Source organism: Lygodium microphyllum, chromosome 12 (genome assembly GCF_053477565.2).
Source record: "Lygodium microphyllum isolate KBCC chromosome 12, Lygodium_microphyllum_v1.1.10, whole genome shotgun sequence".
In the NCBI taxonomy this organism is placed as follows: Eukaryota; Viridiplantae; Streptophyta; class Polypodiopsida; order Schizaeales; family Lygodiaceae; genus Lygodium; species Lygodium microphyllum.
In genome coordinates, this window is record NC_141146.1 from 50,033,938 (window position 1) to 50,054,486 (window position 20,549).

Here is a 20,549-nt window from a genome sequence, read left to right on the forward strand (position 1 = left end):
CAAGAATTTTCATACCACCAACATGAGTTTTTTTTTTTTTTTTTTTTTTTTTTTTTGCACCTTTGTTGGAAGACCACTCCTTAGCTTTTCTTCCTTTCACAAACCCATATCTTTTGTAGACCTTAGAGCTTTATCTCAAAAATTATATAAAGGACCCTCAAAGTCAATTGTAACACAACCTTGCCTTGGGAAATCACCTTATAGGGGTTGTTGACACCTAGCCTCAAGAATCTTGAGGGATGAGAGCTTGAGTGCAAGGGTACAGAAGGCCAAGAAGAAAAGAAATTAGAAATTTTTATTTATTTTTTCATCTATCTTACAAATAAATCTATAGTACTACTACCATAAGGGCCACAATTAACCACACCATGACAAACACCAACATGGAGGTCACTAATCTTACTCCTATGAATGGAATGATCAACATGCAAATCAACCAATTTATATAGGCCCATGTTAGAGTGGTTGTTGTATGGTAATTGTGAAATTAAATCACTTATTCTTTGGAGAAAACTATGATTTATTGCCAAATCCCATACACTCCAAAGCCTACCACAATGGTGAAAATATAGGATTTGGCAAACAATGGCAATATTTCAGGACGTCCATAAAAAGTATCAAGCATACAATTCTCCTCATAATGCATGCATGACTTCCTTAACTAATATTAGAATTCATACAAGGTACTCACTAGAACAACCCTCCAACATCTATATTCAATGTTTCTGAATCACCTACTTGCTAAACCACTTTAGCATTTCTCTACATGGGTTGAATCATCTACTCACACCTCATAGTTCAAGAAATGAGCTCCATGGAAGTACATATCACCTAACCAAATGAAATAATGGGTAGTTGACCAACACAAGCAACATATTTGCTTTGGGTTACACATTTTGATTCAAAGTAGTTTCTTTGAAAATGTCAATATAATATCTATAAATGTAAAAACAATTGCTTTCATTGATAAGGATATACTCAATTCAAATTGACTCTTTCATTGCATATTGACCACTTCAAGAGGCCTTAGTTTCATGTTTGTAATGGAGTGTTCTGTCAAATATTTATCAAGTTTCTAGTCATGTTTGTGTCTAATCTTAAATACTTGTATTGAAAATTTAAAGCCATTCTATCTTTCTTTCAATAATTTCAAACCATGAGTGCCACAAGGAGAGGAAGAGAGTGACAATTATATATGAATTACAAAGTATATAATGACTTGAAAAGCAATTGTGATGTCAAAATCTCCAAATTATACACCAATTTTTTGCATTCTCCAAATAATAACTTGATGTAGTTCAATCTCAAATTTAGACTATATGGTTGGTAGCCATAATACATCTTGGAAATTTCTAAGATATTGGCATCGCCAAGTGTTTAGAGCATCTTGAACCCCCTAGGATGACCTTTGAATTACTAATATTGGATGCCACATGAACGAGAAGTAAGGATTGAATGTTTATTGAATTCCTTCCTCATCTAACAAACGATTATAGAGTAAACAATTCTAGATTACTTGAATGGATATATCTCTACTCATTCCACAAAATACTTCACATATCATTGGTGGGTCTAAGTAAGCACCAAAGGCATAGTTGGTTGCTTCTTTTTGCTTGAACAATAAGATGATCTAGACCACAAAGGTGTCTCACGTAGATCTTAGGAGAAGATCATATATTTAATGGTCTTGTCCCAAGGATAGGGATGAAGCATCATAATCAACCACTTAAGAACTAGACCAATGTAGGGTGTGAAGGCGGCTTCTAGTTTTCATATTAATCATTGATTTCACACTCTTGACCATGGAATTGGTTGTATTTCACCGTACCTTGCTAAATATAGATATTGTGTTCCACCCTTCCACTCAATGATCCAAAAACTTCAAGATTTCTTACATGGCCATCAAGATACATATATTACATGGTCAATGCATTCACCTCCTTGCAAAATATCATTAGAGTTTCACCTCTTTGCCAATGGAAGGAGTATTGAAAATCAAGGAGTGGGAAGCTTACTTTCTTGATCCATGTTTGCAAAATACATTGTAGAGTCTCACTTATTTCTCAATATAGAAGAATGGCAATAGTATTGACAATCAAGAAGTGGAATATTTATTTTGCTTGGTCCATGTTTGCAAAGTGAATGGAGAAATATGCAATTACACTTTTATGAATTCACACCCTTATAAATGGCAAAAGTATAGAACCAAAAGTACCAACTACAACAAAGAAGCAAACAAGAAACCTCGTGCACAATATAAGGATATCAAATGAAATAATAAATAATAAACTATATAAATGAACACATTGAGCATCCTCTAAATTAGAAGTGCACTTTTTAAATCCCTCTCAATCCCTATACATATCTTTACATGCCCATTAATGTGCAAACACGTAAACATTGCTTAGGGAATAGTTATAAGAGGGTTACTTGAAACCAATCTTGGACTTTGCCTTCACCATATTTCCATCATCATCTCATGTTTTTGCTCAAGGTAGTCTCTATAATGCAATCCATTAGATGACATTCTTGAGGATGAAGCCCTTGCAAAAAATGTGAGATTATTAAATGAAATAAGCTATAAGGCCCAATGGACCTCAATATGATCCAATCCATTGAATAAGGTGTCCTTGATAAGAAGCCATTAGTAGGAAATGCATGAATATTTCTAAAGGGAATAAGTTGTAAGTGCCAATGGAAGCTTTGAAAAGGTTTTGCTATATGAGTACTTTAGGCAAGGCTCTGAATAGTAGGATGTCACATTAGGGCAAAAATCAGCTCTAATATATGTGTGAAAGCTTGTGGGTTAGAATGGGCTATAGAAGCTCTAATCTATAGTGAGGAAAAAGGTCTTAGTGATAGAGTAGTTTGAGAGGATGTTTGAAAAGAGAAAATCAAGTTTTTTTCGGGAGGGGGGTGTAGCACAAATAGGTTATTTGGGATTGCTCAAAACTAAGGTACCCTTTCTAGGGGTTAGCTCAACCCTCCCAAAAGGTGGCAGGGAAAGGGTGAAAACGTTTATGGAATAGAAAAAAAAAATTTGTCGAAAAAGTGGCACCCATCAATGTGCACCCAACCTTATTTCTATTGGTTCTTTCATTTTCCATTAGCACTATCCTTAATGACAAATTATGAGGTCCTTTTTGAGTCCTAATGTCCCCTAATGCTACGAGATAATTTTGCTATACATTTGGACTAAGTCTAAATTTTATAAAGTACTTATTCTAACCAAACTTCTAACCTCCTTGAGCACATGGAGACAATTTCATTTAAGCAATTAAACTACCTCAAAAAGCTCACCATGTAGATGAAGAGCTTAGGAGATATGTACTTGTGGTTCATCAAGAAAATGTATAGGATAATGCATGATAACTTTTCTCCCTAACCACTTTTGATAGATTTCCTTCTCGTTTAGTGAAACTCAGTTCATAGACTTTGTGAGGCTTTGTCATGAGGGTCTAAGTGGGTCTAAGGAGGGGAAAATGACACATGGACTAGCCATGGCAAGGACCAAACTTCTGCCTTGAGGTAAGAGGAAGTAGAAACAACTTAGCTATTAGGACATTTTATTTATTAGGATAGTGTGGCAAGATTCTTCCCATCCACTAGCAAAGGTCTTACCTAGCACCACAATAGTTGTGAGTCAAGAGTTTCGATAGGTGATTTAAGGTTTAAGAACTAATAACTTAAGCTTGAACATAGGTGTAGCATCACTGACTAGGTATCTATAGCAAGAAGACTAATTGACAAGGCTATGCATTTGGCTTAGTCTAGTTTTTCATGGATGTGCACATCTTATGGTGTCATGGGTTCTTGAAGTATGTTTTGGAATATGGATGGACCAAATGGATTTTGAAGGATAGATACAATTGTATGGCCAAGATATTGACTCTCTTAAATGGATATTATCTCAAAGATGATCGGTCACATACTTTATTTTTGGATATGGATGATCTCTATACCCACATGAAAAGGGGGGCCAACGAGCCATGATGACATCGCAATTGTTTAATCTAGGCTGACACCTTGATGTGGATGATGTAAACCTACATGATGCAGCAAAAGCAACTATCAACAATTGTGCTTTTCTTAAATGGTGTTAAAGGCAAATGATCAATTTTCAAGGAGGTGGAGTTAGTGATGATGTCATTGAGAAATGGTGGTTTGTGGATGAGGTGATAGCCGAAATAGCTATGGAATACATCAGGAAGGCATTGGAGTGTTTCAATATGGAGAGGGGGAAGGCAATCAATATTCCATTGCCTCTATATTTGAAACTTAGCCAAGAGTATAGCCCCAAGCCATATGAGCAAAATCTTGAAATTACCAAAGTCTCTTATGTAACCATAGGTGGTAGCTTGATGTACACCATGGTTGCTATGTATCCAAACATGCATGCCTGCGTAGTTGGAGTGGTCGGTAGGTATATAGCAAACCTTGGCAAAAAGCATTGGGAGGTAGTAAAGAGTATCATGAGATACTTAGAAGGCGAGTTACCCAGATTCACTATCCTATGCTATGTTGTGCATGAAATAGTAGTAATGAACCACATAGCATGGACAAAACGTTATGCGCATCCTCACAGGTGAACGACAACAAGATACTATGCATTCACAGAAACCATGGAAATCCAAAATCAACATGCAAACAATAGTGGCAAGGAAATGAAGGAAAGGGATGACAAACTCACGAGTGAACAAGGGTCATTGCCGAGTTGAGAAGGAAAGTCGTTGAGTAGAAGTGGGGGAAACATCGAGATGGAGAGAGAGGTTCATGCCGGGGCGAGGGAACTCATAGGAAGGGGGGCCAATATGGGGGTGGGAAGTGGGACTAAGGGGTGGGGTTTGGGATGGTGTTAAAAAAACTAGAGTGGTGTGTATATGCTTTAGAAGGAAAAATGTATCCATTCTTTGATATGTAGATATTGATTTTGCATGGAGTATAGACTCTAGGAGATGTATGATAGGCTTCATCTTCACAATCATATGTAGTATAGTATCACAAGTCTTTCCCATTTTAGGAGAGGTGCCTAAATTGCACTTTGATAGTCAAAGTGCCATTAAATTGACACAGAATCATGTATTTCACCCAAAGATAATGCACATTGAGGTGAAGTATCACTTCATGAGTGCAATGCTCGAGGACAAGCATATTGAGCTGATCAAGGTTCATATGGATGATAACCTTGCATATATTCTCAAGAAGGGTTTATATTCTGAGTGCTTTGCAAATTGGAGAGTGCTAATGGACATTGGAAGTATCTTCACTTTGTTCTTACACTCCCATAAAAGTACATTGGCCTATAAGCAGAAGGTTGTTGGGACAAAGGCCAATGGTCTATAAATGGAAGGTTGTTGGGGTAATCGCCAATGGCCAATAGTCGGGTTGGGCATCCTTTTATAAATACATCCAATTGTACAAGCATATAGAAGTGAAGATAACAAAGAATAAGGGTACTACTTCGTTGTATCCATAAAACTCTCTTGTGTGCTTCTCTCCGTCTAAACCTTCTTGCCCTCCATAGCTTCTACCTCATATCCCACCATTGCCTCCTCTCATGACATGTAGATGATAACTTCCATATCATGTTTTTTGGCCTATTCTACTGGCAACATGTAATTCTTCCTCAGTTAAGAGCTTACTACATAAGGCATGTTATAATAGTTCTTCACTTCATGGAAAGTTGCATATGACTACTAGCACTCATAGGGAAGTAGGAGCGACATACATTGTGTGGCCACAAATGGAAGCCTTCATAGATCTTCTTTGTTTAATTATAGTCATTAGGTGACTTCTAATTTTGGTCGTGGAAGCTCAGATAGTATACCATTGATAGTGATTTATGTGAAAAGAAGGAATCAAGTAGAGGCTCTTGACCATGGCTTTGCAAACAAGCTATGAGTGTAATGTACCTATCTAAAAAATCCTTGATTACACAATTTTAGCGGCCCATCAATGGATACACCTAGGTGAATCCATTCAAAACTCTATGGACTATTTGAACTCCATGGCCTAGGGTTACTTGAGTTTACCCTCATAGGGGAAGCTTTAGCTCATAACCACAAGGATCAACTTGCAAAACAAAGGTTGTTAACTGACTCTAAGGTCTCCTAACTAAGTTTATAGTGTTAGCTATGGTTAGCCATTTATGCTAGGCAACCCAAACTAAAGTGGACCTGTGTCACATAGCTCAAAAAGAGTGAGAAAAGAGAGGAGCTAGACTCGTCAACCCCTCTACCCATAAGGTAAAGTCTCACTTTGGTCCTCTAAAATGACATTAAGTTAGGATTTAAAATGATTCTCTGAGATAGTTGAATGTTTGACTCTTCCTAGAAATTCTTAGTCTAATGCTTTTGTGGGAAACCTCTTATCTAATTGAGATCACCCTACCTTGGAACAAACTCATCAAGGATTTGCTCTCTTGCTTCCCATTTGAGATCAGGTTGCTTAGTTTTCTAATTACTTATCACATTAGTTTAACATATACAAATAATTTTCTTATTAACATGTTAAGACAAGGTTCATTCACATAACATTTGCACAAATACCAAAACAATAGAAAATAGTCTTGTCTATTTAAAAAACCTTTGTTTCAAAAGTTAAATAATCATTGTCATTGCATCAATTTTAGTCCATAAATAGGACTTTACCCGAAGGAAAATTTGTAAATATTACCTTACCTATCATCAGGGTCTTTTGGGATACCTATATTGGGCTCATAGGGGCTTAGACTAGTCTTAGCACACCCAAGGAATTACAACTAGAGTCCCCTAGTTCCTTGTGGTCTCCTAGCTAACTCCTAATCCCTATGAAGAGACCTCTCATATTTGGTGTCAGTCCTAGTATATGGAGTGGATGCGTAGCTCCTTGGTGAAGAGCTCAGTGCAACTAACCTTGGGAGAGGTCTAATGCACATCTCCAAGACTTCAACTTATGTTGAGATATAACCATAACTTAGAATACATAATCATCCAAATAATCCCTTTTAATGCACCAAGCAATTGTTGTAGTGCAACTTATGCATATGAATCTATTCTAGGTGTCATTCCCTCTAGTGTAGGTTCCTGCTTGGTTCATTTAAGTTTTTATGAACTTGACATAGACTTTAAATCCTATCTCTTAAAAGAAAAATTAGTCTTGGGGTAATTGTAGCATCTCAGTTGAGCCTAGTTGTCTTCTTTTAAAACTTTAATCATTCTTAGGTTCAAAAATTGAGATCTTAGGTTTACTCTATTCATAATCTCATTCTTAGGTTACAAGGGTTCAATATGAGGACTTCTTCAAAAGTTGTGAGAAAATTCTTCTTCTTTAGTAAGGGATCTTTGCAGGAAATTCTCTAAGTGTATAGGCTCCTAAGTTTCTCTTAAACTAGCATGTCTTAAACTATTATTGTTTAAGCTGCATAGTAACGATAATGCCTTGCTAGTTTGAAAGAACATTGATCTTAGTTAGGGATGCAGTACTCTAGTAGCCATTCCTTTCCAAGGATAGGGCCTTGTTGAATATAGATTACTATAACTTTCTTCTCAAGGAAGGGTCAAGTATTTAACCTAGTATTTCATTGAGCATAACTTTTTAATGGTAGGTTCCTTATAACTACTACACAATCACTCTATTGTAGGAATTAGTAAGCAAAGATAATCAATTCAAATGAAATAAATATGTTGCACATAGACTAGTCCCATCTTGGAAAGGGATGCTCCTTTCAAAAATTCCCTCCTTGATGACTACTTTATCCTCCTTCAACACAAGTCTCGAGGTATCCATTGCAAGGATCCTTGGAGCTCAAGTAGTTATCATGTATACCATCTTAACTTTCAAAATAATGGTTCCATTGTCATAATATCAAAATGCACTTTCCAAACACAAGGCTGGCACATGGGCTTGAGTTGGTGTGATGGGAATCTCATTCATATGCATGACCTCTTACCCAGCTCCTTTGCTCCTTTGCTTAGGGATCATCATGCATTCACAAGCTATCTCACATGTCCTCCTTGCTCAGCTTCTTGTTCAATCTCTTGAAGCACTCATACTCTAGTGCAATCTTCAAAAGGAACCTTCCACAAGATAAAGAGGATATTGGTTAGGAAAAAGGGAATTTGATAGATGAGTAAGGATAGGGATTCTTCTTGACATGATACTTAGGGATTTTGAAGGATGGTTTTCATGACGTAGAGTAGCTTTAAGAAATGGGATTGGTGATCGTCACATCTAATCACCTCAATTCCAAGAAAGTGTACCTTAGCTCACCTAAATCCTTTATCTTAAACTTCTTCTTAAAAAATCCCTTAACTTCAATAATCCCACTATCATCATTGTTGCATATAATAATAAAGTCATCCACATAGATGACTATGATGACCAATCCTGCATCTCCCTTTCTCACATAAAGTGATTGATCATCATAAAAAATATAAAAGCCAATGTTGACAAAATACTCTCCGATTTTGTCAAACCATTCCCTAGGTGCTTGCTTCAGCCCATAGAGTATATTCTTTAACTTGCACACATGTGTGGGATGCTCTAAGTCCTCATAACCTATTGGCTGCTCCATATATACCTCTTCTTGCAATTCACCATGTAAGAAGGCATTCTTGACATTCACCAAACCCCAACCTTTGGCTATTACCAAAGCAATCGCACATCTAATAGTCATCATTCTAGCAGTCCCAACATTTGGATGTTGCCAAAGCAATCGCACATCTAACAGTTGCCATTCTAGCAATTGGATTGAATGTCTCTTCATAATCTATACCATATGTTTGAGCATAGCCTTATACCTGCTAATGGAACCATCTGTATGTGCTTAATTTTGTAAAACCACTTACAGCTGATTGCTTTCTTGCCCTTAGGCAATGGTACTAGATCCCAAGTCTTATTGGCTCCTAATGTAGCCATCTCCTCATCCATTGTTGCATCCCAATGAGCATGACCAACAACATCCTCAAAGCAAGTGGGCTCAATATCCTCAATTACCATTACCATATAAGCATCATATAAGCATAATGGTGAGCCATATAACCTTCAAAACCAAATCTTTTAACAAAGTATTTGACCCTGCTAGACCTGCATACCATTGGATCACTTAGTGGAGCATTTATATTACCATATGTTCTCATACTCTATGTCTTGATTGAAGGAATACCAAGCTCATCATTCAAACTCTTTGAAACACTAGAATCTCCATCAAATCCCAAATGACACTTAGATGAGTCATTACAGTCTGACACTTTCTTCTTACCTTTATATTTACTTGCAACACTTATAGATGCACCTGACGATGTGGGGCTACTCCTTAGTCTCCTAGACCAAGGGCTAACTGCAGATATAGTACCAGATGATGTTTCTAGCCCACTAAGGCTCCGTGATTTTTGCTTTTCTTTCTGCATATAACTTTAATGATGATGATGAACATCCAATGCATAATCACTAAATGCATAACAACTACTCATCTCATAGAAAATAATATCATTCTCACTCTGAACTCACTTATGACAGGGCTATAACAATCATACCCTTTCTACTCTAAAGAGTATCCGATTAAAATACATTTTTTTGGTCTTTGGATCAAGCTTCTTTTGTAGCTCATATGGCACATGAACATATGTAATGCAACCAAACACTTTCAAGTGTGACACATCGGGCTTCTTGTGCTTATAAAGCATTCTTCGGGGGTCATCCCATGAACGACTATTGTAACGTGCCCGCTCCTCAAATCGCAGGACACGTCTTAGCAGTCCATCGAGAGATGTATCTAGAAGATGCCGCCTGGCACTCCCAAGGAATGACATGGGGTTTACCAACTAGGGTCTCTCAAGTCTGCCCTGCAATAAAACTTATCCGGCCGTTCCCACTAGGATTGACATGAAGTCCAGGTTCCTTGTAATTGGGTTCTCCTAACAGCCTTCTAGCATCGGTCTACAACTGCTCCACTTTGTACAGACACATCTAGGCCAAAGCAGACTCGTACTGCACTTGGTTCAAAGAGAATGGGAAATGAGAGGGATGCATCGCTCGACCTCTCTGCCCGTAGGGCATAGTCCCATTCCAGTCCCCTAAAACGGTATGAATCAGGGTTCTAACCAACATTGTCTAAGGTCATCGTTCGACTTTTCCTAACATTTCTCGTTCACATTTCCTTTGAGGAAAGATCTCGGCTAACCGAGACCACCCTTTCATAGAATAGACCCATCGGTCACATCCACCACGCTTCCCTCGGGGGTTGTTTTAGTTATCTAATTACCTACCACATTATGTTTGACACATAAAAGCAGCTTCCTTAATTAACCTGATAATCACAGGTTCCTTTACGTAATTTAGGGCATTGACATGAAGACAAGATCAAATACTTCCTTAACTTATCTTTAGATTAATGTTTGTCTCCTGCCCATACAAGAGAATTAAGTGTCCCTTTTTGCCTCCGCAGAAAAAAATTCGTCCGTCTTTCGGCAATAAAAACGTGAAGGTTTATCCTACCAAGGTTTCGTCTTGTAACTAGTATCAAGGCCTCGAGATCCCATCTCAAGTCACATAGAACACTTGTGTAGGGTCCTGAGGCATTGGGATTTACGGGCCAGAGCCCCCTGGCACCCAAGCGTCCTCCTACACCAAGTAATTTCCATGGAGAGACCTCTCGCGATGGGTTTGGTCCACATTCTCGGCGTGGATTCATAACCCCCTTGGTTAGGGTTTGGCGGTTCGCGGGGGGTAGCTAGCGCCATCCTTCCTTAATTATCCCTTTAGGAAATCAACCACGGCTGAAGCAACCGGCTTAATAACATTTACTGGGGAAAACATCCCTTTTGTTCCCATGGCATTCAGTCATCATAGACCCGGCCATGAAATTATCAATCACAAACAACTTGGATTAGCATCCAAAACCACATCAAGCAATCACCTTGCTTATGATCCACCTATCCTTAGTAAGATTCTCTCCTCTTATCAACACAACCAGTCGATATTCACTTGGAGATACCCTTTTCAAACAACCAAGGATAACTTGGGTCAACAATCCATCTTTAATAAGATTAACCTTCGTTAAAACCATTTCAACAGTTCCAAGCAACATGCTTAGCATAAATCAACTACCCTAAAGTTTGCTCTCCCCCTTGGATTAGGGCTTCGCAAGGTCGATTTAACAAATTCCTTCTAGATCCTTTAAATGAACTAAGTGATTTCACCTTGACCTTTATTAATCATGGCTACCTATTTAGGGTAGAAGATCAACCCATCCTAAGCCCTTTAATGGCAAATACATGCAATTCTGCCTCTATCTAAGAATTCAAGATGCGTGAGAAGAATCTAAATCTTGGTACAACTTGGATATGAGCTATAGTTGCTAGAGGGTTGGACTTGTGCTCCTTGTAACTCGTCTCTTGGGTGCCATCCTTGTGCGTTCCCGGTCTTGCAACCCTTGAGGTAAATCGACTGCTCTTGCCTTGGCAGAAGGAAGTGGTACGCGGGTTCACAAGGAATCTAAGGCCAAACAATGTGACTTCAACATACATAACTCTTCTTATTCTTTTACCCTCTCTCTTTCTCTTCTTCTCCTCCTTTCTCCTCGTCTCTCTCCCTCTTCTTCTCCTTCTTTCTCTCCCTTCCTCTTCTTCTTCTTCTTCTTCTTCTCTTCTCTCTTCTTCTCCTCCTCTCTCTCCCTCTTCTTCTCCTTCTTTCTCTCCCTTCTTCTCTTCTACTCTCCCTCTCTTCTTCTCCTTTCCTCTCTCCCTTCTTCTCTTCTTCTCTCTCTCTCTTCTTCTCCTTATTTCTCTCCCTTCTTCTCTTCTCTCTCTCTCTTCTTCTCCTTCCCTCTCTCCCTTCTTCTTCTTCTCTCTCTTCTCTCTTCTTCTCCTTCTTCTCCTTCTCCTTCTTTTCTTCTCCTTATCTCTCCTCTCCCTCTTCTCTCTCTTCCTTCTTCTTCTCCCTCTTTTCTCTCTTCCCTCTTCTTCTTCTTCTTCTCCTTCTTCTTCTTCTTCTTCTTCTTCTTCTTTTCTTCTCCTTCTCTCTCCTCTCCCTCTTCTCTCTCTTTCCTCTTCTTCTCCTTCTTCTTCTTCTTCTCCTCCTCTCTCTCCCTCTTCCCCTTCTTCTTCTTCTCCTCTCTCTCCCTCTTCTTCTCCTTCTTCTTCTCCTTCTCCCTCTCCCTCTTCTCCTTCTTCTTCTTCTCCTCCTCTCTCCACAGCTAGGGGGTGCTGAATTTACGGGGGGGGGGGGGGGGGGAGGGTCTCCACTTGACGATGGGGAGGGGGGGGGGAGTTCTTGACGAAGCCCAGGGGGGCGTTGTAATCGCGAGTAGGGGGGGCTTTGTACTCCAGCCCATGAGGGGCGCTGTTGTTGCTGCCGACGAAGAGGGGGGGGGGAACTCGCTCTGTTGCCTATCCCCTTGTGATGGGGGAGGGGAGGGAGGTATTGGGGGGGGGGGACGACGCTCCCCGCCATCTGGGGGACTGCATGCCCCCCCTTCTCTCACTACTCACACACACTCTCTCTCTCCCCGCCATGCACATGGAAAGGGGGAGAGAGAGGGAGGGTAAAAAAATTTAAAAATTTCTTTATGGGGGGGTTCTTATGGGAAAGACACGGGGGGAGCACAAGGGTCACGGGGGACATTACAATTGTTGTGGAGTTTTGTTCATAATATAGACAACAGTATGAACAACTTCACACCAAAAATGTTCTGGCATAAACTTTTTCGCCACCACTAATGCCCATGCAACTTCTGCAATATGCCTATTTTTTCTTTGTGCAACCCCATTTTGTTGAGGGGTATACTTGTAAGTAAATTAACTCTTTATCCCATGAGACCTTAAAAAGTCACTAAAATCATTAGAGAGGTACTCCCCCCCTCCACTCGATCTCAAATAATTAACTTTCAAGTCTGTTTCTATTTCAAAAGCAATCTTGAAACTTTGAAGTACTCAAATACATCACTCTTTTCCTTCATGAAATATACCCATAGCTTTCTTGAACAATCATCAATAAATGTAACAAAGTATATGCTATCACCAAGAGATATATTATGTGTAGGCCCCCAAATATCTATATGCACAACATAAGTATGTTTTTGCTCACATCTTTGTCATGCGAAAAATGTTGTCTTGCCTGTTTACCAAATTGATATACTTTACACACTTTATGAAATTTTACAACTCTAAAAGTATGCAACCCTGTAACCAATTCTTTGGACCACATTAGTTTCAATCTTTGCACTTTGCATGTCCAATATATTTATGCTATATTTCAATATTTGCAACCATTCCTTTTTCTTTAGCATACATAGCAACATTCATAGCAAGATTTCCAACATCTATAATGAACATACGACCAAGTCTACTTCCTTTTGTGACCAATCTATACTTATCATTAAAGCCTTCTGAAAAGCAATCTTTTGCATTAAATTGAACTTGCAACCCTTGCTCTACCATTTGGCCAATAGATACTAAATTCTTAGTGATTGATGGCACATGTAATACATCTGATAAACTGTTTGTCTGGCCATCATGCAAGGACAAGGGAACATTTTCAATTTGTGAAATTGGGTGGTATGAATCATCACCCGTCTGCACATAACCTAGATTTTGTAAATCTTGCATCTCTCCAAACCATTCAACATGGCTAGTCATATGATTAGATATACTTGAATTAACATACCATACATCATCATGTGTCCCCTTTCTTATAATAACATTCATTATATGCAGCATAGCAAACATACACTCATTTTTGTTTTCATTCTATCATAAAGACGATGCATAGTTTCCTTGGTTCAATTTACCATTGTGAATATGATTCTTCTTAGCATAACAACGGGCTTTAATATGACTTGTTTTGTCACAATAATAGCAAACAATACCAAAATTGCCAGAATATCTATTTTGCCATCCACCTCTTCCTGTAGAGCTCCCCCTACCTCTAAAGTTTCCACGGCCTCTTGAAACATTGACATTTCATCGAATTGCTAATTTAACCTATTTTGTTGGTTCTCACTAGCATATCGTATACCATGGCCTCTTGAGAAGAATTTACCACGTTCCCTTTCTAAACTTGAGTAAAAAGCTTAGACCAGTTCACCACTTCTTTTAGATGATTCATCCTGGATCTTGATCTCTTTGGTAATCATGAGAGAGACCAACTCATCAAAATTTGAAAATGGCTTTTTGTACATATGTAGAAGTGACAAATGATTTCTCGACCTTCTCATTATTAAGGCCACCCAAAGTAGATGAAACCAAACCATCATCATCAGGCATTGTATCAATCGTTGCCAAAGCATCTGCAATGCTCCTCACCTTCAAAACATACTCATTGAGATGAATTTTTCCTTTCTTCAAAGTATTTAACTCTTGCTTGAGCTGCATCTTTCGTGCCTTTATATTTATTGAAAACATGCTCTCAAAAATTGTCCAAGTTGCATAAGAAGTTTATACATTTCTGATATGCCCCAGCCTCAGCTTCCTCTGGCTTATTTTCTTCACTTGAAATGAACTCGTAAAGGCCTTTTTCAACAAGAAAGTTTATCACACAGAACGTCCATGATGGATAGTTGTTCTTGTCCAACTTCTCAATGATGGGGTTTTCACTATTCTTTGCCATTATCATAAGCAACAAGCATGTCTTCAACAACCTTTCACAACAAGTGCACAGTAATACACCAAACAACCCTTTTCACTGATGTGGCTGCTCAATAGTACATGTAATCTGTAACCTATTTATACATAAAAACTTGTGTTTGCTTTTTAGCAAACATCTTAGAACTTATAGATTTGAAATTTGTAACATGTGTACCCACTTATGGTTGACACAACCAAAATTGCAATATACCTTGAAATTGTTGTCCGTAACCTTGTGCGTTTAAAATGAGGTCCAAAATGGCCTTAGATGGCCAAAAAAGTTGTGAAAAGGCCCTGAAGGAAAATTTATAGAATATAAAGTGCTTTGTTTGCACACCAAATCTCACATCAATTTGAGATTTTTGCTCTGCCCTACTTCTGGCACCTCCATAGGCACTATCCAAGAGAAAAAGTAAAAGAATTGGAGAGCTTCTTACCCATTACTTGCTTGCTTGAATCCTTGCTTATTCTCCTTCACTTAAACCTTTAAAACCAGCCTTTCTCAATGGTGCCGCTCTGATACCATGCCAAGAATCACATGGTAGGGGGACTTACTTGAGTTTTTGTGCCAAAAACACACCATACACACAAGATGAAGCTCACTCAAGACTACAAGAAAAGTGATGGAGGCCAAAATGTTTTCTTACTAGTTTTCTTTCTTCTTTTTCACACGATACAATGCACACAAAGTATAGATAAGAACAACATAAAGAAAAGTGATATAATAAGTCAAACATTGCATAACTGATTATACTAATTGACTGGCACTATAACTATGCCAGCTATAAGTAGGTGCAACAAACTAAATATAATAAGTGATAAGCCAGTGGCCATGTGAGGATCATAATGACCATCAACATGTTAAGTGTAAATGTGCAGACCCATCTAATCATGGAGTCCATTATCAATGTCTACACATGTTGAGCTTGCCATCTCAACACTTTTAAAAAGCTAACATGGGATACACTATGGATTTTCAAGTGTTCGAGAAGTTGCAATTTGTATATAGTAGTCCCTAGTTACTTGATGATTTTGTGAGATTCACACTATCTTAGGCTTAGCTTCTTGAATTCACATAATGATAGCAAACTTTTCTTTGGGTGGACACTAAGAAACACCATATCTCCCTCCTTAATGAATATCTGCTATTGTCTTTGGAGATTTGCATAGGTCTTTTAGCAACCCTTGGCTCCTTAAATATCCTATCTTATTGGTTTCACCCGCTCATCCGTTTGCTTTAACATTCTTTATAGACGCTTCTACCTTCACGGTTGGATTTAAAATATTGAGCAAGATAAGGCAATCTTGTTTGTATAAAGGTTGGAAAAGGAGTCATCTTAATGCTTTGATGATAAAATGCATTGTAGACAAACTCTACTAAGGGTAGATATTGCATCCATGCTTAGGTTCTCTATAAAAATACGCTCTTAGTATGTCTTCGATGAATTGATCAACTTGCTTTGTTTGACCATGAGTTTGGGGGGTTAGTAAGCTATACTAAACCATATTTGTATTTCAATGGACTCAAATAAGCTCTTTCAAAATTGAGAAGTAAATAGAGAATCTTTATCATTGATGATTCTCTTTGGCAACCCACAGGGTCTATAGATCTCCTTTACAAATAATATTGCAATTTTTGAAGCCTTATGGTTTGTTTCAATCGAAAGAAGATGCGAAATCTTGGTTGGAGTATCCACACCCACCATGATAGAGTTGTATCATCCTTGGAATGAGGGTTGAAATTCATATTAATAGACTCCCACTTCATTTGAGGGATATCAACTGGTTGGAGCTTGTTTGGCATCGTGATATGCTCTACCTTGACCCTTTGATAACTTAGGCATTTAGTGATGCATCTAAGTACATCAACCCTTAGCTTATCCTAATGATAGCTCTTCCTCACTACGTTGAGTATCTTGGCATTTAGTGATGTATTTGAGTACATCACCCATCAGCTTCTCCCAAGGATAGCTCTTCCTCACTATATTGAGTATATTGGCATAGATAGGGTGTCTTGAGAATGGGGAGTCATGGGCTTCCCAAAAAGTATGTTCTTCTTTAGTTTTTGGTTGGTGGAATTTCATAGTCTAGTCTTGAAGTTGACAAGCTCTTCCCCAATAGAAAATTCTTGGCACCTAAGTTTAACTTAGGAACTTGCTCCTTAGATTGAACATCTCTTTGTAACTGTTGGTATTTTGGGTCCTTGGATGCCTCTTTTTTTGTCATTTTGATGATATGTTTACTTAGCATTTACACTATAGTAACTAGTGCGAGGTTACTTATGGTTGCAGTATTTTAGTGACCATGTAGCTTTATATGATTTCAAAGTTGTCCTACAATTTCTTCTTTGTAATGTGCTTTGAAAAAGCATTTGCAATGTTTTTTTTTTAAGAGCTCTATTTTTTCATTTACGAAATTGTGCCTTCATGCTCTATAAAGGTTGAAGTAAATTAATGCAACAATTCATTAACGTGTGTTTGTGTTTTGGCATGCATACCACACCATTGAGTAGTAATTGTATTGAGCAAGAAGTAACCATGCAATAGCATGGTTTGGTAGTCTCATCTTGATCAAGTGAAAGGGTGCACATAAGAATTTTGTGAAAATGGACCACATTGTTAGATCAAGAGGAGACTTGGTATGTGCCACAATACTAGCTCCCTTACCCTATCTGAAAAAGGATCAACAATCATACATGTATTTATGAGTAATGATGGGTGGCACTAAATTAGGGGCCTTTAGCTCAATAGGTTGGCTATTGTTCAAGAAGTACACAATGACAAAGTTTGCAAAATTTAGTGTCATTTAGGTTACTTTTTGAAAACAATGACTCATTCGATGTTTGATGTAAACACTATTGTGAAAGCCATTGCTACGTACAAATTTGGGAGTTCAAGCTATGAAGATATCAATGTTCAAGTGAAGGCTATTAAAGCTCTTGAAGAGGTTTTCGATCAAGTAAGGTATTGAAATACATCTTCCCCATTTGCTTAGTATCATATTTTGGAAGATTCCATTGCCAAAGAGAAGGTGTTTACAACCATTTAAGATCGGTCTTAAATCTTGTTAATTGATTATATTCGAAGCAAAAAAAGGTAAAGAAAAAGAAGCAAGAAAAGATGGAGAAAAGAGAGAAGAAGATCAAAAGATGGGGCATTTATGAAATTGAAAAAAAATCAAAAATTGGAAAAGGGCAAGCAACAGAAAATGACAAAGGATCACATGGTGTGAAAAAAGAGAAATATGCTAACATTGAAGTATCATAGGGCTTGAATGAAAAAAAGAAGAAGATGTAAAATTAAAATTTTTTGAGCAAGCTCACTCCCATGAAAATTGTAAATTAAGGTGCATTTAATAGTGCGCAAGTGGAATGAGTCAACTTTTCAAGAAATTAGATAGTCGAATGGGTCACATGACCCTGAAGGTTGGCTTGACAAGAGTGGGCGAAGGGCATTGATGAGAGTTAGGCCATGCCCAAGGTTTAGAATTCAAAATTCATAATATAAGGTTGGAAAAAGCATTCCAAATGACTAGTAATCAAAAGCTTATCACTTTTCTCTTTCTCTGTGTGTTGACCATCATTACAACTTTCTCTATTGCTTCTGAGCTAAGCTAGAGATTGGGAAGTGGTCTCCAATTGGGCTTGTGAGATCGCTCTTCTACATCTTGTTTACAACTTTTTGATCTCTTCTTCTCTCCTTCTTGGGTTTCCTAGTTTGAGAGCTAGAGAGACAGAGAGTCTAGGATAGAAGCTAGAGAGCTTGAGGGAGTTTGGAGAGAGAGAGAGAGAGAGAGAGAGAGAGAGAGAGAGAGAGAGAGAGAGAGAGAGAGAGAGAGAGAGAGAGAGAGAGAGAGAGAGAGAGAGAGAGAGAATGGATTCACTTTATCTTGGAGAAACAAGCAGAGGAACTCAACTTCTTATGCATGACAGATGAGCAAGAAGTGTGAAGCTTGTGAGTATAGCTGATGGGATCGTCAAAGCCTTGGAGCTCATCAATGGATACCTAGACTACAAAATTTTTTTAGTTCTCTAAATTTGACTATTCACTAGATTTATTCTACTTGCTTGATAGGTTGCGAATTTAGTCAAAGACTAGTTGAGTGAGTGAAAGTAGATGGTAGGAGAGCTTGTGGGGTGAGAGACCATGAGATGTTTTAATTAAAGAGGGCACATGATTGATATGCATATTTCTGTCTAGATCTTTCATGTAGGAAAAAATTTCCTACATTTTGGTTATGTTGTTAGGACCCAATAGAATCTCTCTTGTTGAGACTCCAACCATAGATCATGGGCAGAATATGCCAAGCTCGAGCGATATCTTGTCAAGATCGAGCGAGAGTCTTTCTCTCCATGAAGAACTTGATATGGAAACCTCGCATGTCTTAGTTAAGGAAGGGAGGATTGGAAGGGAACCAATCCATGGCTATTTATTTTCTTAGAGGATGGTTGAATTTCAAAATATAGATTATATTTAGGAAGCTTTCCTTTTTGGTCCATAGAAATATTGAAAATACAAAAAGAGGACATCACTTTACCGGTATAATTTGATTATAGTTTGAACCTGCATTCTATGCATTGAGCAATCATAAAATCCTATATATTTAACAAGATTTGAGTTTAGTAAATCTTTGATTTTTTATAAATTTCCCTTATTTTCATCATGCTTTTTGTGAAGAATCATGATCATACCATGGGTGAAGTATTAGATGACAACTAGTTAGTTGTGGTCATTTAGTATAAGTAGCTTAAAAAGCATAAGCATGGATAAAAATTGAGCACTGGTATTTTACCATTTAAAAAAAGGATAATTCTTAGTTTTTAAGGGCTGAGATTGCATTGGAAAGCATGTTTCCATTATAGTATTCTAGACACAAGTAGGAAGGGTACTGACAATATTGAAGATAGTGAGCATAGTCATGTTGCAAAAGGATATATTTGAGTCTAATTGGTTGAGTCAATCATTGTAAGTCATGATTGGCTGAAATTTTGCAGTGAATTCTTTGAGAAAGTGGTGAAATTTCTGAAATTTTGTTGCTTTGGCCAAAGAGGAAGCATGAGGACTAGTTTAGCAGTGAGATGACTAGCTAGTCAAACAATGGTCATTCTAGGTTATTTTCAAGAGGTTTGACTTATGGAATGATCAAAATTGTTACTATTGTAATTTATTATGAATTTATTGAGAAAAAATTTAAACTTTTTCTAAGAATTGAATAAGTGGTTATAAGATTCATTCAAGACAAACAGGGTGCCAAACTAGCTAGAGTAGCATTATGACTAACAAGTCTAATCAATTGCCTATACAATAGAGCTTTCAGATTTGCCTATACTTTGATGTATGTAGCCATGGAAACCCATAAAAATGATTTTTTTTTGAAATTTAAGATGCTTCAATCATAAGAACTCAAGAAGTTGTAGGGTTCATAGAGATAGTATTCCACAGTGTTGACTAGTTCTCTTGTATAGATGTAAAAAAGGATATAGTATGAGGAGGTAAGACGTGAATTGTAAAGAAAGTTAATTCACACTTTCATATTAGTAAACTTACTATAATTATTTAGAAATGAGGAGTTTTGGATCAATTGGAGTTGGGGGTTGCATGCCTATTGTAGGCTTTTTGGGACATCTAAAAGGTTAGTTTGGGTTCTTGGGCAAGACATAGTTTTGGTTGAATTAGTATTCTTTCATTCACATGACCATTGATTGTGGGAATTTCTATTGAAATTGTAGGTTTTTGCACCGACCATAGCCTCCCCTTACTTATCTACTCATTTGGTGTTGACCAACATGAACGAAGTGGGTGACTAGACATAGTCTGGTGTCTAGCTTATCTTTTTGCTTTTGGAGAGATGACATGAGCTTGAATTAGTGATCTACTTTTGTATGTCGGAGGTCATTGAGCCAACTATAGGGATTATGATCTAAAGTCGAAGGGGGTAGCTTGTGAC